Below are 27,547 nucleotides of genomic sequence, written 5' to 3' on the forward strand. Positions count from 1 at the left end.
ATCACATTGTTGAAAATGACAGCAATGAGAACGATTACAACAGCAATGAAGAGAGCCAGCATTTGTTAAACCTTGATTGTGTATCAGACACCCTGCCGAGTGTACAGCCTTCGTTGTCTCCTCTAATCCTCAGGACCTACGAGCCAGGCACCATTAGTATGTTTACCCTATTTTACAGATGGCCCCGGAGCGGCTAAGATACTTGACTTTGGGGTCAAGCATTGAACCCGTTCTTCTCTTGCTTTTAAAATGTATTCATCTGTTCTTTCAACAAAGATGTATTGAGCACCTTCTGTGTCCCAGGCCCTGTTTTAGCCTTAATACGCTCTTGGGAAAGATGTAATGAGCTCAACAAACCCCTTTGTTGTTCGAGAAGAAAGGCGGTTTTGTAAGAGCGTGGAATTCAGAGGACAACGAGGGAACTAACCTCAACTTTAACTGCCTTCCTGCTTCTGCCTCAAGCGACAGTAATAAGAGCCTCATCTCACAGGTGTGTGTCTGTCATCCTCACCTTTTCACCTGGGTGGGGAGACTGTTATCTGGGGAATGTGAAACGTTCTTCCTCCCGGCTTTCTGCGAAGTCTGCTGGGGAGTTTAGGGCCCAGAAAGGTCGGGGGAGTGTCCGGGTCTGAGAAAACTCACTGATGAACTTAGTATCCTGGTATCTCTGTCTGAAAGGACCCCAGAGGCCCTTGCGTCCAGCCCTTAAACCAAGCAAGATCCCCCCTTGGTAAGGGGTCAGAGCACCTCCGTTTGCATACTTTCTGGGGAAACTGGGGAGCTCTCCCTCATGAGGCGGCCCATTCCGGCGCTGGAGGCTGTTCTTCATCCTACTGAGCTGACACCTTTCTCCTCATCACCTGTGCTCGCTGGTCCCAGCTCTGCTCTCTGATGGCGTGCACAGTACATCTAGCTCCTGCCTCACAGGAATGTAGTGCCCTTAAGTGTCTAACCTCAGAGATCTCATCCCCACTAAGACCTTCTTGCCGCCTCAGCCTTCTCCTATGCGCTATGATTCCGAAATCCTTCAGCCTCTTAGCCGGAACGAGAGAAATTGGAAATAAATGGGCTGAACTAACTCAAGGCTCCCTGGGAAGAACTATTAATCAGCACACACTTAATTGACAAGAGGCAGTGAAGGAGGTGCAGGGGGGCAGCCCCTCTGGCCATGAACACAAGGACAAAGGGTCTTCAGAGTCGAAGAGGTCTCTGAGGTCAGGGCTCATCTGGCTGGTACTTGAGCCCCTAAATAATGCGTAGGGCACTCAGAGTCGTTTCTAGAAGGCCAGGCTGCAGAGTCTGCTATCCTAGGATTGGGAAGCAGATCTAATGTTTCGAAGAGCATCCTGGCTCCTGAAGTTTATGCAGCTGTCTCTGGGGGGAGTTTTATTTACAGGAGGAAGGGGACGGGTGGAGTTAAAGCTACGGATGCGCTAAACTCTCTTGGAAATGACAGCTACCGTGAACCCCAGTTCCTTCACCCGCATAAACATTTTCCCGATCTTTTGTAAAGAACTGAAATTGAGAAAAGGCCACCCGTGGCACCATAATAACGCCCACTCCACCCAATGACGTCATGGACTCTAAGAGTGAGTAAGGGCTTCATTTTTTAAGGTTGCTTTTCAGTGATAAAACCAAAGGAGCTAAGTGTAGGTCGCATAGGCCAATCTGGCCCCAGTAATAGAAACACATTTTTTTCTATTTATATGAAGGCAAGTTAGTTTGCTGTTTGCCTTGCTGACGTTGTCGGAGGAATTTGTCCTGGGTGAGCCCATGAAGCTTGGCTACAACCTAATGTGTAGGTTCAAAGCCATGTTGATGTGAGGCAAGTGTCATTTTGTCCTAATTCCTTCCGCTTAATAGAATGACGCTGCTTGCCTGTGTTAATCGTTACTACACGTTGCCAATAGTTCCGGTGATGATGACAAGGCCTCCGATAGGAGGGTAAATAGTAGTAGCTCCCTTTCGCAGGTCAGGTAAGCTGAGGCTGAGAAGGGTTCAGTGACGTGCACAGGGCTTCGTGCCCCTGAATAACAGACCCCAAATAATATCCCAGTCTACTGCCCAGCGCTATTTCCCTTGCAGAATTCTCCAGAAAAATGAGCAAACTAAAACGGAGGTGTGAGCGTTAAATCCACAGAGGCGCATTTCCATTCCAGACCAATGGAAAACGCTGGTGACATCCATTAGACCTATCCATTGCACAATTAAAAAGAAAACAAAACTTGATCGTTATGTCCTAAACAAAATCAGCAAAAGGCGAGTCTCTACATCTTTGAAAATCTTAACGAGGGTAAGTTTTTAAAAGACAGTGGTCTCCCGTGGCATGTAAGCCACGAGGTAGGGTAAGCACTTGATCATCCTAGATCCTCTAGATACATAGAATTTTCCTTCTCTCCATATCTGGGCAGTCTTTTTTGGAGTCTGCAAAAGGTAAGGCACACAAACTGCTTTAATTCCTCAAAAGATGAATATACCAGAGATAGAAAACAGGCCTGTCACTGAGGTTTGATGATGGCTCCACCAAAGCCACAGATCTGGCTACCCTCAAAGTGGTCTGTTAGTTAAAGAGTAAAATTTAAGGAGAGCTCGTCTAATTCTTTGGAGGTTTAAGATAAGCGCTTGTCAACTGGATACCGTAATCTATTTCTTTGGGAGTAACTGGAAATATTCTTTTCACTTTTATGTAAGATATATGTTAATGTTGGCTCTGAAGGAGAAATTTATATCCAAGGTTCTCAAGGAACTCTTCTGAGATTAATTCATTTTGGACAAGCATAACTTACTTGCTTCCATTTCGCAGAGATTTAAATGAGTCCTGGCAGGGGAATGTTCCTTCTCCAAGGAAGGTGTCCTACATTAGAGGCTGAGTTCTTACTCAGCTCAGAGTCTGTTATCCTCCTAATAGATACTCTTCCACTTCATTTTGAAACAGAAGAGTGTTAAGACCCACAATTCACGTTAAGAACATAAATCTTACATATTGATGCCATAATTACATAAAAGAGGTATCTAATCAGTTACTGGGGCTAACGCCTTCATCTGACCACCTACCACCCACTCATCCATCCGTCCATCTTCCATCCACCATCCAGCCAGCCAGCCATCCCTCCATCCATCAATCCATCCATCCACCATCTGTCCATCTACCATCCATTCACCCACTTTCCATCCATCCTTTGATTCATTTAGCATTGGGTAATGGTAAGTGCATGCAGTCCAAAGCCTCACCACAGATCGTCTGACTTTTAAACGTTTGCACTTAACCAGCAAGGCAGGACGGCTCTAACCCAGGCACAAGGCAGGACGGCTCTAACCCAGGCACAAGGCAGGAAGGGTCCTTGTGGAGCAGGGTGGCCAACCATCCCAGTTTGCCCGGGACTGTCTTGGTTTTAACACTGAAAGCCCTCTGTCCTGGGCAAATGGGATGGAGGGTCACCCTAACCTGAAATTACTGTTGGCAGATAACTTGACAGGAACAGTGTGGAACGGACGGCCTGAGTGGTATGCAGTGTGTTCACCTCTCTTAAACCTATTAAACTTTATTTAGGATTATTTAGCCCGTTTATTATTTATTTAAACAGCAGAGGGGTGTGTGTGTGTGTGTGTGTGTGTGTGTGAGAGAGAGTGTATTACACAGTTCTGGTCCCTGTAGAATTATTTTCATGGAGATTCCCTTTTTCAAGATGCTCAGGGTCTCCACAGCCGGGGGCGGGTGTGTGTGTGAAGAGCCCTGGGAAGCTCACATATGATTCCCTGTATGGGTATCATTGAGACCTAATTCTCTATGTTACGCTGTGTTGCCCTCCTGAGGACCCTGGGGGCAGTTTCAGGACTGGGGAGACCTCAGAGTCCCAGCTGCTGGGAAGGTGGGTCCTCTCTGTGGCTGTCCTGGAACCAGGTGGGGTGAGTTCTTCCTGATTCGTCTTATTTTCTTATATTTACATCTAGAAATGGAATGAAATTAATTGACGTTTCTGGCCCCACCTTACCTGTGCCGTGTGCTGTGATGGAGGGAGATGTGTCAGCTCGTCTGCCTGTGGTCAGTGCCACGGGGACCCTCTCGGGATGGTGACGGTAGGTGGCTGAGTCCCGACCCTCAGAGAAGGGCTGAGTGGCCATCAGTCTTCGGAGGAGCACCTTGTAGTGATTCTGTGCAGACGGAAGGAAGTTATGTAGGAGAATCATCAAGAAACCCACGTCGGGAACCTTCTACCGGGGCTGAAGTGAGAGACTCATGTCTTCAGGCCGGCAGCAGTGGGATAAAGCTCTGAACTAGTCCTTAGTCTTAGACCCCATCTATCCACAGCAGAGAGCGAGAGAGTGACACAGGGGGGCTGTAAGGCGTGTACAGGAAGGTTTGGGTCTCAAGCAAAGTGGGTCCTACGCTCTGCTCTCCCCAGGCCTACGGAAGGGGAATGACAGATCTCAGGGAGTCAGTTGGCAGAGGGGTCCTGGGTCTCAACCTCTCCTGGACCCAGCTCTGGGAAAGGGACGAGATCCCCAAGTGGAATGAGCCCTATGAGAGCCTCCCAGGATGCCCACGCAGGTCGTGGAAGAAGCTGGAAGAGACCTGGGCCTGAAGAGGTGGCAGCTACCTGTGCGCTGAGACCACACCTGGATCTCTGGGGTTGTGGACCAGCCCCGTCCCCAGCACCTTGGCTGTGTGGAGGTCAACCCTCCTCCAACAAGGAAAGGAGGTGAGGCTGGATCGCCAGAGATGCATTTTCCTCCAAATGGGGGCTCGAAATAGATGGTGAATTCAGTTTTAGAAAAATAATGTTACATTTCCTTCACACCTGACCTTGTGGACTGAGATGAGAGTCGCTCGGGTAAAAGGATGATGACAATGGTCATGGCGGAGACCCTGAGAGCTGATATCCGTGGAGCATTTGTGACGGGTCTCTACCTGGATTAACTCGTGAAATCCTTACAGCAGTTAGGTACTACTTAGTCCCCACGTTAGAGGAAACTGGGGCACAGAGAGGATGAGGAACTTGCTCAGAGTCACAAAGGAGGATGCAGGATTTGAACCTGGGTCCTCTCCACAACCCTTTAGCGGCACACTCAATGTTCACAAAGCAAGTGGTCAGAAATTCTTCCCTAATCTCCAACTGAAGCCCTCCTGGGGGAGAGTAAACCACTCCTTCGTGTCTTGTTCTTAACAGAAAGAGCTAATAGTTACTCACGTGATCCATATCTTTTCTCCATTTCCTCTTTTTCAAGCCAAATGACCTCAGTTGCCTCAGCCTCTCCGCAGAGTGGCTGTGACCCGAGGCTGTCGCTGCTGTGCTCACTGCTTTGGTGTCTGAGCCTGAATTGGAACAAAGGTTAGTACCTGATGAGTATTCTAGGAAGACTGCATCTTTCCGATTCCCAAATCAATACATGCTGGTGTTGGATTTGACAATTTCTTTCAACAGGGACAGATCACTCCCGTGGTCTCCCACGGTCCTGGCCTGAGCCTGCGGTGCTTTTATGAAGATGCCCTAAGCCTTTCTCCAAGGCTTCTGGGAAACAAGCTATTTGGCCTTACGGATGTGGCCGATTGCCAGGCCTGTTCTCTGTCCATCTAAATTATGATGGCAGAGAAGATAAAAATACAAAGACCAAAAAGTCATTTTTCTCCCCCCAAAACACCACAATTCTTTGAGCCTTTCATTTTCTTCTGCGTTTTTTTTTGCTGATAACAATGAATAATGGTTTCTGCCTCTGCTTTTATTGGCTTAGCATTTGGGGTTATAAGAATGTAAATGTTTCCCCAAGGAGAAATACATTTGGGGGGATTAACTAGATTGTTTCTTTTATTTTTAAAATTTTAGTTATAAAAGGAAGAAAGAATCTGCGAACTAAACCAAGTCATGATCCCAAACAGGAACTGGAGAGCAGAGACCACCATTCATTTGGGTCGGTCAGCTCTGGGGGTCCCATTTTGGTTGGCACGCCTTGAAACAGTTCTATTTTAAATCCAGTGACAGTCATCTTTAAACATATTCACATTTGGGTCAGATCACGTGATGATAAACCCGATTTCGTTCAGCATTTTATCCCTTTAACTGACTGTACCACCCGATTTCCACAGCAACTCTTCAATGTGGGTATATTTAGCAAATGGTTATTACCTTTTCCTCATCACCTGTTTTCCCCTCGAGTCCCTCATAAGCTGTCATTTACCCTCACCCCTCCATTGAAACTGTGCTCTTAGAAATCAGCAAAAACCTCCTTTAGGTCAAATGGAAAGAACTCGAGCTCTTTTCTGTTGCTCTACCTGAGCCCGTCAGCCCTGTTACCCCTTCTCCTTCAAGGCTCCTCAGTCCTCGGCCTCTTTGATACCATGTGAGCATTCCTCCTCTGGGGAAGCGTCCATCCTCCCTGGATCCTCCGAGGCTTGGCACCCGTCTCTAGACTTCATTTTCTCTGTGTTCATCTTAGCTTAGGCTCCTATCTTCAGCTGTCAACACTATTTATGTCATTCCCACGTCCACATCTCCCACCCCGCGTCTCTGAGCTCCCAAGCAGCATCTCCGTCAGCTTCTGAACAATTTCATTTGTTAATTTGCTTTACTCTGGCACCCGAAACTCAGCAGACCGCCTGCCCAAATCATCTTCCCTCTAAGTTCACTCTTCCTGAATTCTCTCCCAGCAGCACCATCATTTCATCTCTGAATCAGTGGTCCTTGTAGACTCCTTTCCCCAGACTTTAAGCTCCAAGGGGAGCAGAGGTTGTTCCCAGCGTTTTCACCACCACCCCCTGGAGCCTGGCACAGTGCTTGGTGCATAGGAGGAAATACAGTAGGTCTTTGTTGTTTATCGATTTTATACATAGTAGTGCATACCTGTTCATCTCACATCCCTAATTTACCCTTCCTCCCTCCTTTCCCTTTTGGTAACCATAAGTTTGTTTTCTATGTCTGTTATACTTTAGTTCTGGTCATAAAGGGAGGGAAATAATAATACCTACCTGTGTGTGTTGACGTGAGGATTAAGTGAGAGAATGTTTATTAAATGGATATAGTAAGTGTTCGATAAGCTTTCTGGATGATGGTGATGTTGGTGATTATGATGATGATGATGATGATGGTGGTGATGATGGTGATGATGACGACAGTGATGGTGATGATGAAGGCAGTGATGTTGATGATGGCGATGATGATGGTGATGATGATGATGATGGTGATGATGAGGATGATGGTGATGATGAGGATGACAGTGATGATGAAGGTGGTGATGATGGTGGTGATGATGATGGTGATGATGAAGGTGGTGATGATGGTGATGATGACGACAGTGATGGTGACAATGGTGATGGTGATGATGAAGGCGGTGATGTTGATGATGATGGCGATTATGATGGTGATGATGAGGATGACAGTGATGATGAAGGTGGTGATGATGGTGGTGATGATGATGGCAATGGTGATGATGATGGTGATGATGAGGATGACAGTGATGATGAAGGTGGTGATGATGGTGGTGATGATGGTGATGATGAAGGTGGTGATGTTGTTGATGATGGCGATGATGATGGTGATGATGAGCATGACAGTGATGATGAAGGTGGTGATGATGGTTGTGATGATGGTGGCAGGGGAGAGGCACAAGTTGGGCCTGGTGAGGTTTGGAAGCAAGTGAAATGCTGTGAGGAAGGACATCATGTTAGGGTGTGGGCAAGCAACTGCAGCAGCTGTCAAGGTCCAAGGTATGTTCAGGGCAGAAGATCGAGAACTCCGACGGGCATGAACGTGGCTGGAGAAAAGGCAGAACCGAGCAGACTCAGTAGGGAAGTGGGCTCCAGCCGTGCTCCTCAAGGTCCTGGGGTTTTCTTGGAGGGTCTCAGAGACTCTGTGGGTGGGGACAGGGACGGGTAGGGTGGCTGAAGGATTAGGCAGGTGTGGGCTGACTAAAGGGGGAGAATGTGCTAGACGTGTGCAGATCTGAGCCAAGCTGCTCTGCTTTTGTTTTACCTCTTGGTTTTCTAAGATCACCTTTGAAGGAAGAGTCTTGCTGCTTTATATAAAAAAGTGAGAAAATCACCGGTGTGGGCCTTGAAGGCGAGCTGAGAAGTTTGAGCTTTCTATGTTCAGCACTGGGGAAGCTGATGAGATTTGGATGGAAGAGTAGCAGGACCAAAGCGACGCTTTGTCAAAACTCTTCTTCTTACAATTCATTCAGTGGTGGTGGTGTAGCTAGCTGGGCAGGGGAACGAACACATTGCCCAGGCAGGAAGGGCCACTGTGAGACTGATTCTCCCTCCAAAACACCCGCCCTCTGCCCCCTGCCGGGCGTTCTCTTGGCCAGCAGTGCGGTGTGGTCCCAGCATCCTGCGTGGAGCATGGCAGCCGCCCCCTAACCCTCTGCCCTCGGACTCTGGCCCCCTATCCAGGTCAGCTCGACAGAACTTCCATCTTGTCGTTCCATCCATGTGCCAAAGCCCCCCGTGGTTCTCCCTTGTTTGTTGGAGAAAAAGCAAACTCCCTTGCTTGGCATTCAAGGCTCCACAATGGAAAACATTCTGTTCTTTGAGTCCTCTCTGCTACTAGCTGGTGTCTGCAGCTGGTGAAACCTTCTTACAGCACCGATACCCCCAAACACAGGGTGTTTATTTTCTCTTGTGCATTTCGTGCCATGCCCTGGTCCTGGGATGCACCCCCCATACACACACACACACACACACACACACACACACACACACACACACACACACCTGTACTTAGTTTTCTATCCTTGTAGACTTCACACAAATTCTCTCAGCCTTCCTGACCACACCTGGTCATAACTGTCTCTCCCCGTGTGAATTCTCGAAGGAGCCTTGCCTCTTAAATGCTCATTCTGCAGCCATCAGTAGATTAGTGGTTCCAAGTGTCACCTAACATTGTGCTGAGCTCATTGCAGACCGACAAGCCTCAGTGACTTGGTCCACTGAAGGGGGAGCATCCCCGATTCCTTCACTCCTTCTCTGCCCGAGGCCACCTCATGCCCCGCCCACCCCCCTTCATGCAGCACCTCTGGCCCTAGCCTGACGTCCTCCTGGGTCTCAGGACAGGACTGCTCAGGGATTTTGTGCAGCTGCCTGTGTTTTCAGAAATGGCTTGATTCCAGCCAGCATTCCTTCCCAAATGGGGCTTTTTATGAAATGTCTTCTCGAGAAATGCTGGCAGATTGGAGATTCACCTCACTGTTCATCAAAGGAACCAGAGCCCTGCCCGACAGACCTGCTGCTCCAGGCTCTCTCGGCCTACATGTTCTAGTCAGAAGCCATTGGGAGAAGGTTCTGAACAGGCAGTAGAGGCCCTTCCCCTCCCCACAGGCAGGAGTGACAAGAACAATTTCAAGACACGCAGTTGAGGCAGAGAAGAAGCATTTCCTGTTCCGCACTTGGCCGGGTCCTCATTTGTCAGCCCCCAAGCAGTGCATCTGCATCTATAAAAAGCATCCTTTGCCCCGAAAGTGCCAACGTTCTAGTGACAGACAGACTCATTATAAACCTGTGTAGCCGGCTTCCTCTTTCAAGACACAGGAACCATGGCACAGATGGCTTTGTTGTCATTGATGGACGGCCCCCAAGGACTCCTCTGGCCTGTGCCAGGGATGAGACATGACAGGCATGAGATGTGCCGGGTTCTGGTCTTCAAGGAGCTCCAAATTAGGAGGGGTGATGGGAGCTGCCATAGAGAAAATAAAATAACAACAACAACATCAATAAAATAAACAAAATAAAGTTTCTGGCTAGCTCAGGCTGAACGCCAGAGCAGTTCAGAGAGGGTTGCAGGAGGTGGAAGGGGACACACGCCATGGGTGTTCTACCAGCAGAGGGTCCAGGAGCAAAGCATAGGATGGACTTGGGCTTGAACAGCCTGAGGTGAGAAGAGGGAGGAGAGGAGGCTGGATTCTTCCCCAGACGCTGTGCCCAAGGTTAGGAAGGGGACTCAACCTGCTTGTAGACGCAGTGCATTTCTCCTCTGAGCAGAGAAGGAGCATCTTTCCCTCCAGGCAGCCCCGCTGTGAAGTGTCAGCTTTGCAGAAGACAGGCCCGAGGGCCCCATCAGAGAACATCAGAAAGGGGACAGGGGAACGTCCAGGCTTCTCCTGGTCACACCACATGGCTTTGATTTCTGGCCACATTTACCCCATTCTCTGGGGTAACCCAGATATCAATGATGAGGCCAGATATCAGGAATTACCATCTGAGCCTCAAGTTAAGATGGGCCTACTTCACCTGAGCTGTCACAGGTGGGACAGGTAAAGGAGGGTGACAGGTGACAATATATGAAGGGCCACCAGCCTAAATGACAGAAGCATCCCACCTTAGTCGCCTTCTGTGCAGGAATCCCGTATTTTTAGGGGAAGCTCAGACACAGCTCTCAGTGTTCGCACCATGTGGGTGAAGGGAGAAGCATGGAGAAATTCAATCCACGGACAGATCTCAGTCCCAAGTTTTAGTCCTGGTTTCCAGCATCTTCCTCATAAAATCTTTGCCCAGAGCCATCACAAAAAGGACAAAATTGTCTGATTTCCACATTGTCTTTCTGTCTCCCGTCAATAAGTTGGCTGACCTTGAACGAGCCCATTTGGTGCTCACTCTTTCCGGTTGTATAATGAGGATGGCGTTGGTCTGGGAGCACAGAGGTCACTGCCAGCACTAACGCTTTACGGTTGTCTCCCAGTAACGCTCTTCCCTCTGCCGGGCTGGGAGGTGGGGATAGCTGAGCAGGCGGCAGTACTAGGCAGTGGTTAGAGCTTTGCCTCTAGAGTGGGAGAGACTTGGCTTAGACGTTGGCCCCTCTCCGGGCTCAGGGCACCTCCTGCTCTGATAGAGGTCGGCTGTGAGCGTTAAACCAGCTAGCTGGCCTCCATCAACCAGACCTACACGCCAGGTCAGGATTGAACTGAGTCAGCACGAAGATTGTCTAAGGGATTTGGGACAGGATCATGGCCGTGGCTCCATCTCAAAATCAGGAGAAAGTCAACATTCTTATCAAAACAATCTATCGTAAAAACAACACGAATCAGAATGAAGCCTTTCCGATGTGGACCCAGCTGCCAGGAGGGATGAGCATTGGCCGGCCTGTGTGGTGACCCTGGGGCTCATGGTGTAAGAGGTCAGGCTTGGGGGGAAGCCAGCACCTCTCAGTGGCCTGAGGGTGGGCGAGGGCCCTGTGTAACCATCCATCCAGCTAAGGAGGGGCTGGGAGGCAGATGGGTGAGGGGAGAAGTCCTGCATGAAACCTTTTCACTTTTCTGTAGAGCGAGGACTCTAATGGTAAAAAGTGAAAATAATCACTTCCTTTTCCTCAGGCAGAGGATGACACCTTTTAAAGAGTTTCTCCTAACTGTTCCCTCAGGGACTAGATCCAAGGTCCCTTTTGTGCTCCCTGTTTAGACTTGATGTTTTAATTGGGAACACTTAGCGTTGCAAGCACGGGGAATTTCTGATCGCCCACTGTACCTGAAAGCTGAAAAAGCAACTCTATTCCCAGCAAGCCCGAGGCTCTGGCTCTGTGATGGAATCATGCAGCTGGACTGTGCAGGGGCCGGGGAGAGACGCAGATCCCTTCCTCAGGCCACAGGCACATCTGTTTCCCACCGAATGGCCCAGCCCCGGGGGTCTTTTTTCAAAGGCTGTCTTATTACTGGGGCTCCCTCCTATTTTGTAAGGCAGCCACTCCGCCCTGGCCCGTTCTTCCACCCACAAAGCACGTCCCCTGCTCTTGGTGAGGCTGTTCTGTCGAGCAATAACAGATGCCCCTTTTTATTCCCAAGGGGATGGGACGAAGCACAAATGAATGACAGCCATGAAGCCTTCAGTCGGATTTTCTTGTCCAGTACGCTTCACATGGATGGGGGACTGTGTTTCATCTAAGAAGCAGTAAACAGGGGAATGAGGTTCTAGAGACATTTAAAGGGAACCTAGAGGGTTCTGACATTCCTAAGACGAGGAAGCATTTCGCTCTGAAGTTTCAGGTCACTAAGCGGGGCTGAACCCAGGAAGTTGATGCTGGTGGGAATGTCCTGGCAGAAGGACAGGAGCCCCAGGCTGGTCCGACACTCCTGCTACTTGGCTGGGAAGCCCCGGCACTGGGAAGACAGCTCATTACTTATGTCTCTGTCTATTACTTGCCTCCATGTGGAGGCCCCGTGATGAGTTGCACTGACATCAAGAAAAAAAGTTGAGGGGGAAATATACCGGATAGTGACAAGCTGGGAAGGCTGGAGGACTCTTAATGTTTGAAATGTTCACTAGATTTTTCCTGAAAATGAGGTTGGGTGGGAAGAGAGTGGCCTGTCCCCTGGCTTGGCTCACTGGCCAGGTGGGCTCTGGGCATCGTCAAGGCCACCAGCAGCAGGGTTTTCAGATGTCCTACAGAGCACATGGCGGTCCTAGGGCGTCTCAGAGATTCAGATCCAGTAACTCCAGTATCGCCCAGGAAACGGTCTTCTCTGCAAACGCACCAAGCCTGAGAGCTGGACATAACAACGCCTATCGCGTTACGTCAAGTTCAGGACCAGCTTATTTCTGTCAAGTTCAGGAACATCTTCTGGTCCTGCAAGTTTTCAAGGAATAGGACATAAATGGACAGGCATGTGCCTCTCACCCACTCAGGGTAGGTCCAGGATTTGTGGGACCAATGCTTATTCAATTCAGAAATAAGGGAAATAGTACCACATCGTCAGTGCAAAATCAGGGGCAGGGCCTTGGAAGGGACTTGTACATGGCAGAGACTCAAGCTTCAGCGCTAACTTCACAGTATATTATCTCTGTCCCCTGCCATGGTTCTCAGCAAAGGGCAGTTAGGTTACTCACCGCAAACTTACCCTCTGGTCGTGGAGTCACAGAACATGGCGACAGTGGCCCTTGGTGGCCTGAACAGGCTTTGGTTGCCCCCAGCAACTAAGGCAGCTCCTAGAATCTCTGTTACAGAAGATAAAGCCAAGAAGGCGTGCGTCCCATGTCCTCCAAGCGCACATCATGCTCCCCAGGGGACAAGTTTCTCGCACCCTTGCCTCTCCCGGGGCCTGGCCGAGTGCTGGCACAGAGCCAGCTCATGGCTGAATGGATGCGGAAGTGAAGAATTAAACTGAAGGAAAAAGCCCAGATCCCCAGGTGAGAGTGAAATTCCCAGACTGGGCTTGGAGGTGAGGGGCAATTCCCTTCCTGTGCCTACGAGACAAGTGCGCTCCTGCTTTGCCTGCAGTGGGATGATAAGCCTCTCCCCGTCTGTCGAGGAGAGGGGTTCTTCTGGGTCGTGTTCAGGGCCCCCAGGGAGCCCTTGGGCCTGGGCTTCCCGGCACGTGGGAATTTCTCTCTCCAGAGAAGGTGGTGCTGAAGGGGCTTGCAGACGTGATCCAGCTGTTGTCCCTCGGCTTCCAGCCCCTCACCCTTGGCTCCGCTGCTGAGTTTGGACAAGCAGGCCCCTTCCTGCTCTTCCTTGAGATGGTGCCTGGACCAAGTGCCTTCCACTGTGGGAGACGGAAAGATGAAGGTCTCTGCCTCGGCCTATGAGCTGACAGGGCTTCGAGCCAGAAGTCAGTGCGTGGAAGGAAACCTCGTGCAGGGTCGATTTCGTCTGGTAGAAATTGGTACGATGTGGGGCGGGGTCTGGACATGGGGGTGGAGGTGCTGTCGACAGCAAAGGCTTCAGGTGGGGCTAACCTCTGTCCACAGGCTGGATGAGGGAGGGCGTCACTGTGTGCCAAGCCCAAGTGATGGGTGAAGGAGAGTGTTCCACGGGACACTGACGCAAAGAGCCACTGTGCCGGGAAAGAGGGTCAGTGGGTGTGGGGAGTGGCAGACGCCATCGCCTGCTGGGACGTCTGTCCTGTGTGTAGCGTATTAACGTCTGAAAAGGCTTACAGCTGAATAAGCAAAACAAAACAACGTTCACTCTGCCAGCATTTCCCAAGTGTGCTGGTCACGGCACCCTTGTTCGGGTCACACCACGGACATGCCACGGGCGACACTGGAACTGAATCGAAACCCAGCTGAGGCTGAAGACGGGACTGACTGAGCGGGAGGGTGGCCCCATGTGGCTTCGGCTGGATGGAGGGATGGCGTGGGGTGTGCAGAACACTCATTGAGCCTCGATGGTCAGGACTCTGCCCTGCAGTCGAAGGCAGGAGTCTGTAGGGGAACCTTTGGGAAAAGGTGGGGCAGAGAGGGTAAAAAATTAAAAAACCTTCAGGCAGTAATGCACGTCTTGCTTGGGCAAGAGATATGGGGGAAACAGGGTCCCACTGTGTGAGGCCAAGGAAAGGGAGCCCACGGGGAGACTGAGAACCTGCTGCGGAAGATCTACTAGGATGACAGGTGTTCCCAGGATGGGTGTTACTAGGATGAGGGGTGTTAGTGATACACCTGAAATATGACTGTGATTATTTGCTATATTTATTACCACGAGTGGTGATGCTAGCGTTTATCTGAAGCTTTATTGTTTGCAAGGTTATTTAATCTCCTTGGATCCACAGAAAAACTGTGAGACGGATGACGGTCCTTAACGTTATTCACTTGGGGTGAGATAAATTGAGTACGTTGCTGACTTTCACTTAAGCAATAGATGCTGGAGCTTGGACTCAAGCGCTGGGCTCGAAGCTTCTGGTCCTTTCTTCGGGAGGAGCCAGCAGTCCTGTGGCCCTCTGGCTGCCCTTCTTGGGGGACAACCCGCAGGAGGGGGCCAGGGCCCCGGGATCCCTTTGGGAAGGATAAGAGGAAAGGCTGCCCGGGTCCTTCAGCTGCCATGTTGCCCAGAGCCAAAGGCACAGAGGTGGTAGGAGATTGTGCCCTGTAGAGGTTCCCCTAAAAGTTGGGGATGGCCAGGGTGCGAGGCCAGAAAGACAGCTCTTTTCCCTCACATTTACCTCTTTGGTCCCTGCTAAGCCAGAAGAAGAAGTGAACAGGGCTCCGGCCTGTGCAGGGTTTTCTAGCTTTGGAGGAAAGACACAGACATCTGCCCTAATTATATAGCAGGCTTCTCCCCGAATTGGAAAGGCGGAATGAAGAAGCCTGGATCCATTTTCAAGCTGTCTTATAGGCTTGTCCTGGGGTTCTGAGACCCGAAGGGGACGAGCTGATTCCAGGTGTTCAGCCCCAGGGCCCTGAGCTGCAGGTGGACCGGGGCACAGGGAGGGGTCCACGTGTAACCCCAGCCCAGCCTTGGGCCATGGGTGGATCTCGAAGCCAACCTGGGAAAGCTGTGGCTGTAAAGACCACCTGGAGATGATCGTGAATCACCCCCAGGGAGCAATAGGCCTGATCCACAGGCCACCTGGGGCACGTTCAGATGCTCTGAGCGAGGGATGCGGTCACAGAGCTGAGCGAGGTGCAAGCCTCGAGGCTTACAGGAGGAAGGTTCCGACCACGGAGGGGCTGAAAGCAGAGCCCTTCCGGACAGTGGGAAGCAGCCCGGCAGGGGGTGGGATTGCACCGAGAGGGGCTCAGTTGGAGGGGAGGGACCCAGGGCCAAGAACTGCCGGGGGTGGGGAGACAGCTGAGCGCGCTCTGGAGGAGAGAGAGAGCAACGTGTGAGCAGAGGACCAGCGAGGCCAGGGCTGTGGGCTGAGATGAGACAGAACGAGTGAGACAGGCAGGCGGAAGCACGGTGGGGGCGATGGAGTGGACGCCCCGGGGAGCCCCTCCTGGGCACCGTGCTGGCGGGCTTGAACTGCAGCGGTGGGTGGTACCGCGTATGGAGGCGGGGGGGCAGAAGGGAGGAACAGAACCAGGAAGCGGACTCGGCGTGCAATGCGAGAGCCTCGTGGGCTGCACTCCCGGCCAGGGAAGGCTCGTGGGTCACGGCCAAGGCGGCAACAGTTTGGCCTCCCGTCACCATGAGCGATGGGGCAAGGTGTCGTGAATGCATCTTCTAGAACGCCCAGTCCACTTGATGTCGACCCGCACCCACTCCTCAGGCCACAGAAGGAAAAGTCTTGCGGGTGATTCCGAGTGTCCTGCCTGGGGAGCTCTGCACCCATGGGCTCCCGGGTCAGCACACAGCCTCCTCGTCAGCCCTGACGGCCCAACGTCTCCTCCAGGAAACCGTGCAGACCCCCTTCCAGCGGGAACTCCCTTACGAGGGCATCCCTACCGTGTCTGTACCTTCTCAGCCGCCTTGCGTCCCATACCAGGCTCACTGCCCCAGATCCCCTTCTAATTGTACCACCTGCCTGCCTGGAAACGCAAAGTGATCCATAAGGTGAAAATAAGGCAAAGTAGAGATGCGCGTCCTTGCGGTGTCATGCTGGAGGCTGACCCAAAGGCCCTTCCGAGGATGGTTCAAAACCCATCCTTTGCTGGGCTAACCATTTGCTACAGATCAGGACCTAAATTCACGGAAGTTACTCGGAGATTTATGCCAGATAGCGATGCAAATTATTTCTGTCGGATAGAAAAGTCAACCCCAAGCGGTATGGTTATATGGACATAAACCAATTTAGAAAACTCTAACCTGGTGTCTAATTCCACACGCTTTCTTCAGTGGCTGTAAATACTGTACTTCAAACGCTCTTTAAATCAGCTCGTCTGTTTGTTTCCTCATTAACGAGTTAAATGAATCTTTGACGCAGGTTTATTCTGTTTTTATGCATTTGTGTTTTTAACATTTGGGAGATTTGGCACTTTTAGAGATTGTTTCATAGAAAGGCCCTCATGGGCTTCCTTGTTGAAGCCCATTAAACTGTGTCACCCCCAGAAGAGTCCCATGTTCTGCTTGGTCCCAGGCATGCGCTTTCCTGGGTCCCAAAGTCAGTCTCTAGGAGCGAGAGAGCGCCGTCTCTGGTGATTCTCTGGTTTTCTGGGGTTTCTTGGATTTTTGGTTTCAATGTTTCAAATTCTGATTCTATGTTTCTGCTTTTGTTTCTGGTCTGTGTAAGCGTCTCTTTCCACTGCCCGTTCCAGTGAAACCAGTTTTTATCTTGGGTCACTAGTTGGCCTTGACGTTCTTCTCATGTGTCAGGAAACTCTGGGTTTGGGCCACACTGTCTTCAAGACCGGTGGGTGTCTGACCACTAGTCTGGTCTCCACTGCACGGGGAGAGAGCACCCTGTGTATCTGGTCTGTGCACAGCTGCTAAGTTAAGCCTCCTCGGTGAAAGCAGGAATTGGAAATCTGCCTTGATGGGCTGATCTCTTGGTGACCCATTATGGTCTGTTGGGCTGGGTGGATGATGGGAGAATCTAGTTTGTTAATTTTTTGTTGTTTGTTTATCTATTAGGAATCAAATCAATTAAGAAAATATTTCACGCCCACTGGAACGGAGAATGGCTCTTTGAGAACTGGATGGGTGAGTTTCACTATTTCTGTGATTACCTTTGACCTGCAGCTCAGCGTATAGAACTACAACTGCAAGTTCTCGGTGGGTCTGTACATCTGTCATTGAGAACAACCTCTGTTTCTCGTTGTTTCCGTGTGAAATATATTCCGGAGAATCTTAATAAATTGAGGATATAAATTTGATGATGTATTTTCTAAAAGAAGCTCTATTCAGATTGGTTTATAGAGAATTGTAAACACTCACCTGTATCTAATATTCCCTGAATTTCTAGAAAATAAAGAAACTGAACTTCTAGTACTTTAGATGTGCTGGTCTTTTAAGGAAAAAAAAAAGCCCCTCTTACAGAAGCTGCTAGTTAGGAATCTTTTAATTAAGAATCTCAGTTCACATAAGCAAGGTGAACTGTTAAATAAATCAAACTGGTTTAATAATTTTGGTTTAAAAACCAGCTGCATGACTTTTCCTCAATTTTATAAGCGAGGACTGTAATACAAGGATACATTTTGCTTAAAGATTTCGATTTGTTTTCTCATGAAGAGACTACTTATAATGTAAACTTCCTGAGGTGTTTTTATTTATTTATTTTTTTACTGGTTTCCTGGTCAGGTAAACTAACATTACTTCTATGTAATGTTTAAATTAAGAAAAGTATAAAATTACATGTTCAACTAATTTGGATTCTCGTTCTGACAATTCTTATATCAACTTTTACTATATTCTATAGTGTATCAGCTTAAATATAAGTCTCAAAATCCTTAGTTAACCTAAAACCTTGAATTACATTAAATCAAGGTAATTAATGGACAGTTTTTGGATGCCTGAACAACTTTTTAAATAAGATAGACTGTTGAAACACTATAATTTAGAATAGACGGCCTCCTTTCAACCAGGATAAATTAGGCAAAGTAATTGTGCAACCGAGGTCATGCCTGGAATGTCACCATTAAAAATTGTTATTTTATCAGATATGTATGTATATATATCTTCATAATTTCTATATAGATATATATATAAATTTTTTAACGAGGAGCCTGTATTTTCATTTTGGACTGAGTTCTGCAAATTATATAATCAGTTCTGTATGTATTTGTGTGCATGTGTGTACATACACATATATGTATTCATATCTTTGCTTGTTATTGTTATATATAACAATATATATAAGCTGTTCCTTTGGGTTTTACTTATCAAACATGTTCATTTTCTGCCATTTTATAAAAATGTGTAAGGATGTAGGTAGCTGTAGGGGATCCTAGTACGTGTGTTTGTGAGATTTGCGAATCTGCTGAAATACTTGTGTAGGACGGAGAATTTTCAATTACTCACCTTTAAGTTTTCTCTCTGGTTCAAGTTATACTTTATATGAATATATAATCAATATAATATGTTTATCTGAGACTGTATGAGGAATAATAATGGCAAATAAACACAACTGTATGTGCCAAGTAATAAAATGTGGTTTTGCTTTTCAAGAGAGAAAGAGGATAGCTTTGTATTAAAGTGTCAGGTGGCGCCAGAACGTGGAGGACTTTAGCAAAGGGTAGAATGCTAGTGGCTGCAGCACCTGTGGAAGGTGTGGGTGGAGGTGGTTGATTGGCCTTGGATTATAATACCTGGAAATAACAAATCTAAAAAAGTGTAAGAGTGTGTCTGAATTTGCCAAACTCTACTCAGTTCTCATGGGTTTATCCATAAGATAATTTTATTAAAAGTCCTGTGACTCCCTTCCTTGTAACAGACCCATGTAAAATTAGAATTTGGTTTCCTTTCTGTTAAAATGACTATAGGTCTTAGAATATTTTATCTGCTTGTAATAAGCAGTAGCAAAAGACCTTTCTTTACCTTTATCATAATTTTCCTAGGCAGGCGAGATGCCATATGTTAGGAGTAACTTTTCGTGCTCTGTGCTGACTTTTATCTTGATTACTTTTAAAATTTCAAAGTTCCTCGCATCTGAAAGAACTAAGATCCCTACCTAACAGCTGTGTTATCTTCTCAGTGTGTTTCGAAATATCATATTGTCATTTGGATGCATAAGTAGTCAAGCTAAAATCACATTTTTCCTAGGTAACTATGATCCTTTCAAAATCCCCTCTAATAACTTTAAAACTTAAATGAAAAATTAAATTTTGCCCCCCACACTATTTAATATTTTTAAATTTCAAAATAGATTTTACACCTAAACTACATATGCTATTTCCCAGAAGGTCCCTGGGCAGTTACAAAGATTCATTCTTTCATATTATATACAGAGGCATGATAGAAATGATTGGGTTTGTTTGTACGTTGTCTATTTGGTAAATAGGTCAACACTAACAAGAGCTACACAGGAAGACAGTCAAGTGAAAAGAGAACTCAGGTTGCCCAAGTTAATTTTTCACAGGTAGTATGTTATTAATATAAATATATTTCAGAGATTTTACGTTTGACAGGAACTCCTACAGGTCTGCCAGCGCTCTCACTGCCTATAATACATCCCTCCCCTGAAGGTAGCCATGAACCAGAGCCTTGTGGACCAGTGAGGTTATTACACTTAGTAACTGTAATAAATTAACCATCACTATTCAGAGTTTTTCTCAACAGGTGGTTTTTGCTTTCCCCTCGTATTTGCCGGAATTTTCTATAATATCCAGGTTAGCAATTGGATCTTTAACCAAGGATAGTCTCAAAGCATTAGTGGAAAGGCTTATAGCAGGTGCACTAAACTATTGATTCTTGGCAAAATACGCTCATGTGTACAGGTTTGGGAGTTTAATCAAGGTGGCATCACTTACACAACTCTGACAGCTTGTATCAGACAAGAGTCACGTTTCTCAGCTCTCTCCAGTCCAAAAGCAAATAACTCTGCAAAAGCAGCTCGCTGACCCATGAGCCAGTGGTACAAGAATTAGTTAAAGAGAACTGAACGAACAGATGAAGGAGATTTAATTGTGTGGGGCTTTTTAAGGATTATTGAAACTGTTTTTAATATTTTATTAAAATAAAATATTTTATTTTAAATAATTTTTTAATAAATAATTTAAAAAACATTTTATTTTATTTTAAATAAAATAAAAAATTTGATGTCTGTATGGGGGAACTCTTCTTTTTCGCGGTAAAATATACATAACGAAATAACCGTGCTGACCATTTTCAGTGCACAACTCCATGTCATCAAGTATGTTCACAATGTTGCACAACCATCACTACCATCCATCTGCAGAGCTTTTCATCATCCCAGACAGACGTTCTGGACCCGTTAAACAACAACTCTTACCACCCCCCATCCCAGCCACTGACACCCACCATCCTACTTTCTGTGTTTGGGAATTTGACTACCCTAGGTGCCTCATATAAGTGGTATCATACAATATTTGGACTTTTGTGACGGGCTTATTTCACTTAGCATAATGTTCTCAAGGTTTATTCATGCCGCAGCATGTGTCAGAATTTACTTCCTCTTTAGGGCTGAATAATATTCCATCTTATGGATAGGCCATGCTTTGTTTATCCATCCAACTGTCCGTGGACTTTGGGTTGCTTCTTGCTTCAGGTTCAGAAGCCATCTCTTTCCCCACCGTTCTGACAGTTTAGGCAGGCTTGTCTTTTCCATAATCTATGAAGGTTGTAGATTTCCTTTATCTGCAAGGCCGGCTATACTGGGGTTTACATAGCTTGCACCAATTTCCAAGCTCACTCATCCTCAACTCATAGAATATTAGAGCTCAGTGGAAGGCCTGCCTTCCCTCGGTTATAAAGAGAAGCTGAAGCTGAAAGAGAAAAGGTTTAGGTAGGTATGATAGAAATACTGTAATTTATTTCTGGCCGTGTATTGACATACGATCTCTTCCTGTCCATGTATCTTTTTTCCATATGTTTGCATCTTAGACTGTGAGTTCCAAGGCCATAGGGACCATATGTATGACTTCTCTCCCTGCAGCTTTACTGCTTCCCCAGAGGTGAACGGGTATCGTGTAAGTACTTTTCGATGGGGATGAAACAAAGGAAGAAATGTTTCTGGAAGCAGACATTGTGGACATTTCCAGAGAACTCTGTTCAGAGGTCAGAAGGTGACTATTCCTCTGTCTGAAACTGCTCTAACGAACCCTCCCTCCCTGGGGAGATGATTCAACTCATCCCTGCCTTTAAGCTCGGCCCAGATGCCTCCCTGAGGCTCTGCTTGGGGAAGTATTATCAGTGTCACTACCTAGGAAGATTTTTGCTTGGAGCAAAAAGTTTTGTTACTTTTGGCAGATATAGCTAGAGAATGACCAAGAAAGGATGTGACATGAAAATGCAGCAATTTAATTCTGAAAACCCCGTGGTTTCAAGGCTGTTCATTTCTTATTAGAGCTTTGTTTTTCCTCTCTGCTCTTAACAAGTGGACTTCCAGGGGAATATTTCTTCTTACAAATTAAGGAAATTTTCAGAGCCAAATTTCAGGTCTTTCCTGATCTAAAATAAAAAACAATGAAAGGATAGTGGGCTTGGCTTTGAATAGTAGCCAGGGACACTACCCAAAAGGATGACTGTTATCACACTTCCTAACAAAGCAATGCTATTTTTGAAAAATAAATTCTTTTGTTATTGAGGAAAATCTAACACTTTTATGGAACCTCCACTTGGAGGTTCTCGTAAACATAATTCTAACTTTAGAGGAGATGGGAACGTCACAGTGCAGGGAACAGATTTCTTTCTAAAGCAAATTTGGAACCCAAGCTAGAGATGCAGGTATTACAGCGTTTGACCCCATCCGCCTTGAGGTCTCCCGGTGTAAAGAGCTTAACCCAGTTGTCCTTGACTCCTGGCTCCTTGTCACCAAGGGAAAGTCACCGCTTGAGCCTCAGCTTCCTCTTTGGTGAGATGGGGTCGTCACACCAAGCTCACTGCAGTGCTGGGAGGATCAGTTAAATAGGAGGACAAGAATAGCTAATATTTGGGCTCCCCTGGTGGCGCAGTGGTTGAGAGTCCGCCTGCCGATGCAGGGGAAGCGGGTTCGTGCCCCGGTCTGGGAGGATCCCACATGCCGCGGAGCGGCTGGGCCCGTGAGCCATGGCCGCTGAGACTGCGCGTCCGGAGCCTGTGCTCCGCAACGGGAGAGACCACAGCAGTGAGAGGCCCGCGTACTGCAAAAAAAAAAAAAAAAAAGAATAGCTAATATTTTTTGAGAGCTTGCTATGTGCCAGGCACCTATGTAAGGACTTAACACATTAATAATTTAAGGACTTAGCACATATTCTATTACTGAATCCTCACGGCAACCTCCGATGCAGAAACTATTTTTCTTCACCATCTTACAGACCCCTATCCGTAAGACTGAAGCACAGAGAGGGCAAGTTACTCAGTCAAGGTCTCACAGCTACTAAGTGATGGAACCCATGGTCAAATCCCGGCTATCCAGCTTCAGGACTGTGTACCCAGACACTGGGCCATGTTCCATGTCCAGACTGCACGCGTGGATGTATCTAACACAATGTCAAATATAGTGAGTATTCAAGTAATTTCAATCTCGTGCTTACAGATACCACAGTCCGTTGGATGCTGTGTTGTGCCCCCCAGATGTCCCTTTGGAGGAGGACTCACTGCCCAGCTGCTGGCAGTGCCCCTGGGGGCACCCCTCAGCTGTTGGCCACCTTTGGTGATTGGCTCTGCTGAACTGAGCTACCTTGTCCAAGGTCACGCTTCCTTCTGGGGATGGGCCACAGCCAAACGATGACTGGCCTGGGGATGTAAAGGCCTGGCTGTTTCCCCACACTCAGGACAGCATTGCAGGCCCATCTCATCTTCAGAATCCCTGCAGCCCCATCTGAGGCCACCCCTAAGACTGCACCGCCGCTTGCCCTCCCCCGTCTGATCCTGCTTCCAGCCCGTCCCTTCTCTTCCCCAGGTGTCGATCCTAAGAGCATATGTCCTCAGAATCTCCTTCTGTGCAAAAGTGCACCTCAGCAGCTGCTTCTAGAACCCAACCTGTGACCAAAAAGAATTTCCCAGATATATTGGAATACGGAATCTTCATTTTTATGAAACACCTACCCCCTGGGGAACATTCAAGAAGACAATTTTGGGAAATGTAACTCCAGCAGAGGAAATACTTGCAACCAAAAGAGCTGATGTGTATTCAGACCTGTCTGTTGATTGGCTATTTTGATCTTGATCAAGCTTCCTGTTCTGCGGGAGCTTCAGTCTATCATCGTAAAATGAGCACAATAAAATCCACATTCCAGGAATGCGAACAGACCTACCAGTGCTTAGGTGATCCGTCCAAAAGGCTCCAAGAAGCAGGCATTTTGGCCTGGTTTATATACTACTGTGTCCCGAGTGCCTAGAACTGTGTCTGGTACGTAGTAAGCATTCGATAAATATTTGAATTCATTAAGTAAATAACACACATCGAACCTTGAAAGTTTTTATTGAGGTATATTTCCAGTCTATATTGTTGAATCGGTCATTTATGAAAAGAACAACTGAAGATTATTTTCAGAAGATCTGCTTGCTGACCTTTCCCGCACTGACTGCGGAGCCATAAAAGTATCAGCGCCGTTACTGCTGAGGCTTCGTGGGCAACGTCCCACACACCTTTAAGTGCAGCTACCCATTTAGTTTGCTGACCCTTCCTGTAATTTTTGGTGTAGGTCGTATTCTCAAGCAAATAAGCCAGAGAGTCACTTGCATTGACAATTGTATTAGAGTAAAGCGAGCTTCATAAAGTCCCAGTGAAATGAATTCTGAAGGCTTATTAATTTGAACTGTAAAACCTCTTGAAGCTTACTGAGAAGAATCAAAATGCCATGGCACGCTGGCCTGCCGTAGCATGAGTAGGACAAAGGAATTCCAGCTTCATTGAGCACATCCCAAGGCTTATGTGGTGAGGAATTTCCTGCTGGCAGTGGCATCAGAGAGCCACAGTGAACAGAATTCTTCAAGGCGGCATTGTCTGAGTTGGACTTTGTGCACGATTTTGCTAAACGACGTAGTCTCTTCCCAGAGGAAGACTTCAGCTAACAGCAGCAGGAGGTCTAACACCTTCTAGAACCAGGAAAGGTTTGGGGTCTTGCTCTTGACTCTGAGGCATAATTTCGTGGGAGAAAAACACACCACCACAAACTTCTAGAAGAAGAACAAATAAAAGATCTGTGTGGAGAGATCCCATCAAGTAGAAAAGGGACCCAGAAGGAGGCTACCAATTGTAGCCTGAGCTTGGAAAGACATCTCGAAGAAGCTGTCACCTGAATTGTGTCCTGAAGACTAAATATAATTTCTGATGGAGGGGTCATGAGGGAGGGGCATTCCAGGCACAGTACAAAGGGTACAATCTGGAAACCGATCGAGACGGGATACTGGCGCCAAAGGCTAATACGATGGGCAATGAGAATGCACTGATGGTGCCGGGAATTAAAGACTTACGAACATTTCATTACGTGTGATCGGTCACTGAGTTAGGAATTATCTCTTCTGGTTCTCACAGTGTATCTCGTGCCCCAAGTCTTCAGCCAAATTGTAGTTCTTCTGTTCTCACTCCGTGCACTGGCTGGACTCAAATGAGAGTTTTGCTCACCTTGCCTGCTGGGCGTTGGGTACTCGGGCAAGGATGTTACCACAGGGAGAGTCTCCAGGAACCGTACACAATTGCCAAGAGGCCGGCAGGGGAGGGCGGGGCCAGCAACGCAGACATGTGTCTACAGGACACACTGCGCATGCTGGGCCACATCTTAAACCACAAAGAGGATGCGGTCAATGTCATAAGCGTGTCCCCGAGTTGATACGAAAGGCTGAATTCCTTCATTCAGTCCAAGCACCTTCCATAACCAAAACATCGGGAATGACGTGGGGATGATAGAGATGAATGTGACACTTGTTTTAAACGGAGCTGGCAACAAGTCGGGCACTCTACACACCGCTAGGACATTTTCCATTCCAAACAGTCAAAATGAGCAAAAGTTTGAGTCATCTGAAAAGAAAGAAAAAAAACGTGCTTGCGGAGGAGGCTGATTTCCCAGCCTTGTGGATAAGCCTCGTGGACGGCTTATTTCCCAGCAGCATTTCACGATGAATCATCGGCTCTGCTGCGCAAGGCTAGGACCAGGTGCTCATGGGTTGATTGCCAATTGAACGGGTTCTGCTTTGCTTTTGCTTTGCGCAATAAAACGGGTAAGCACCGGTTTTTCCTCCATTGGTAACTAAACTTCGTCGCAGAGAACGGGTGCTCCCTCCCCATTCCCTGTTCCAACTCCTGGCACTGCCGTCCTGAGCCTTCCAGACTGGACATGGGGGGCGTCTTCAAGTCTTCCCTGCCCCTCACCACCTTGCCCAGATGGTCGGCCCAGTCTACAAACCCTTTTCTGTAACGTGTTGTCCATTCGTCCCCTTCTCCTCATTCCTACTTAAGCAGGTAATTCTTTTCTACCCGGATGGTTGCAACAGCCTTTCGGAAGGCAGCTGTACCCCATTAGCCTTTAAATCCATTCAGTCCTACACCCTCTACCAGAAGATGCTCATCTGAGAATCCGGCTGGGACCCGCCCGCACCCTGGCCATCAGCACCTCTCATAAAGCACTTCCAGTCACTGCTTCTCAGCAACGGGGTCAAGGCATGCTTCTCAGAAGTATTGTTGGAAGGGACAGTGTCACTTCTGGGCAGAACACTCAGCACCGGGGTGAGACCCTCCAGAGCTCTTCTTTTCCTTCTCCCGCAGTGACCGGTGTGCCCCAGACGGCAGCAACCCCACCGGCCCGAGTCCTGGGGTAAGGACGGTGTAAGGACGGTGTGCAGTGCAGCCCGCAGCTGAATGTAACATACATGGCAAGTCCCGCTTGCAGTCTTAAGCCATCGGGGTTTAGTGGTTGCTTATTACAGCAGCAGCACTGAGTCCATCCTGACTGATGCAACCCTCCCAAAGGCTTCAAAGAATCCCCGTTACTTTGAGACTCTCTTTGAAACCCCTTGACACAGCATTGAAGGACCCTTGATGCAGATCTGTCCTTCCTGCTCGCTCCCCCGAGATGTCCCTTTACACACTCTGTATCTCAGTTAAACTGGACCAGTTTCTGCCCCCCAAGACTCTCTCCACCTCCGTCCCTCTCCTCACAGGATACCCTCTTAATATGCTTTTTCCCATGCCTCCCATTACCAGTCAAATTCTGCCCATCCCTTAGTACCTCCCTCAAACATCCTTTTTTTTTTTTCAGACCAGGGCACGAACCCGTGTCCCCTGCATAGGCAGGCGGACTCTCAACCACTGCGCCACCAGAGAAGCCCTCAAACATACTTTTTAAGATGTAGCCTTTCCTGATTTCTCCTGATGCCACCTTTGTCCCCTGTGAGTGTCTCTGTTGCCCTAATCACTTTTTAAGGTCCTCGAGTGAGAAACCTGTCACCCTGGGCATTACGTTATCATTACCTAGAAGCCGAGCTCAGAAGCAACGCCATTCACTGCTCCTGGAGGGGATTCCCGCCGCTATGGGCTTTACCAGTGCGACGCCCCCAGCCCATGGGGGGCAGGTTCCACAGGAAAAGCTCCTTGCAGCTGATTCCTGGAGAGTAGGGCATACGTTTTTTCTCTGAGGTTTTTGTTTTGTTTTTAACAAGGAAGCTCTGGTCACGATGAATAAGCCCTTTAGAGGACACTATTTCTTTCCTTCTCTTTCTCACGTCCCCCAAAAAGAAGGGGGAAAAGAACCCCTGCGGGGTGAATGGAAGGTTTCCGAAGATATTCAGTTTTTCAGCATTTTCTAAGCAGACCACAAATCAGCCTAACTGATTCCAGTTGTGGGCTGATGGGAGTCCAGGTTCACATGTTGTCTGCCAAGCAGACTGGGTCAGGCTTTAGCCAAGTCTGCATATGGCTGGTGTTCGGAACATATCTGTGATGGATCGACTGAGTTCTGTGTGCCAAATCCAGCCGTTTCCAAAGTGAAAAAGGAATAACGATGGCTCTCTCTTTTCCTGCGTGAAGGAGTACAGTGTGTACAATATTCCGTAGGTCCCTGGGACCGGCCTGAACGTCTTCCAGGGTAATCAGATCCCTGACTTGTTCACACTTAGAGGATGTGGTAGGAAAGCAGAAGATAGAACTTTTCGATTCGACTCTCAAGCGCTAATTAGTCTCCGAGAAGCCCGTGGTTTCTCCTGCCTCCTTGTTACCAGTAGCCTCTTTAGAAAGGGAGGCCCTGACCTTCACAGGTGAACACACGTCCCCTGTAAGTCAGGGCTCGTAAAAGGAACCGACTGCGTAAGCAGAAGTGGGATTTACTGAAAGTACACTGGGAAGCTGAAAGAACTGGAAAATCTGAGAATCAGGTTCAGGG

This window comes from Leucopleurus acutus (assembly GCF_964270905.1).
Source record: "Leucopleurus acutus genome assembly, chromosome: 1".
NCBI lineage: Eukaryota > Metazoa > Chordata > Mammalia > Artiodactyla > Delphinidae > Leucopleurus > Leucopleurus acutus.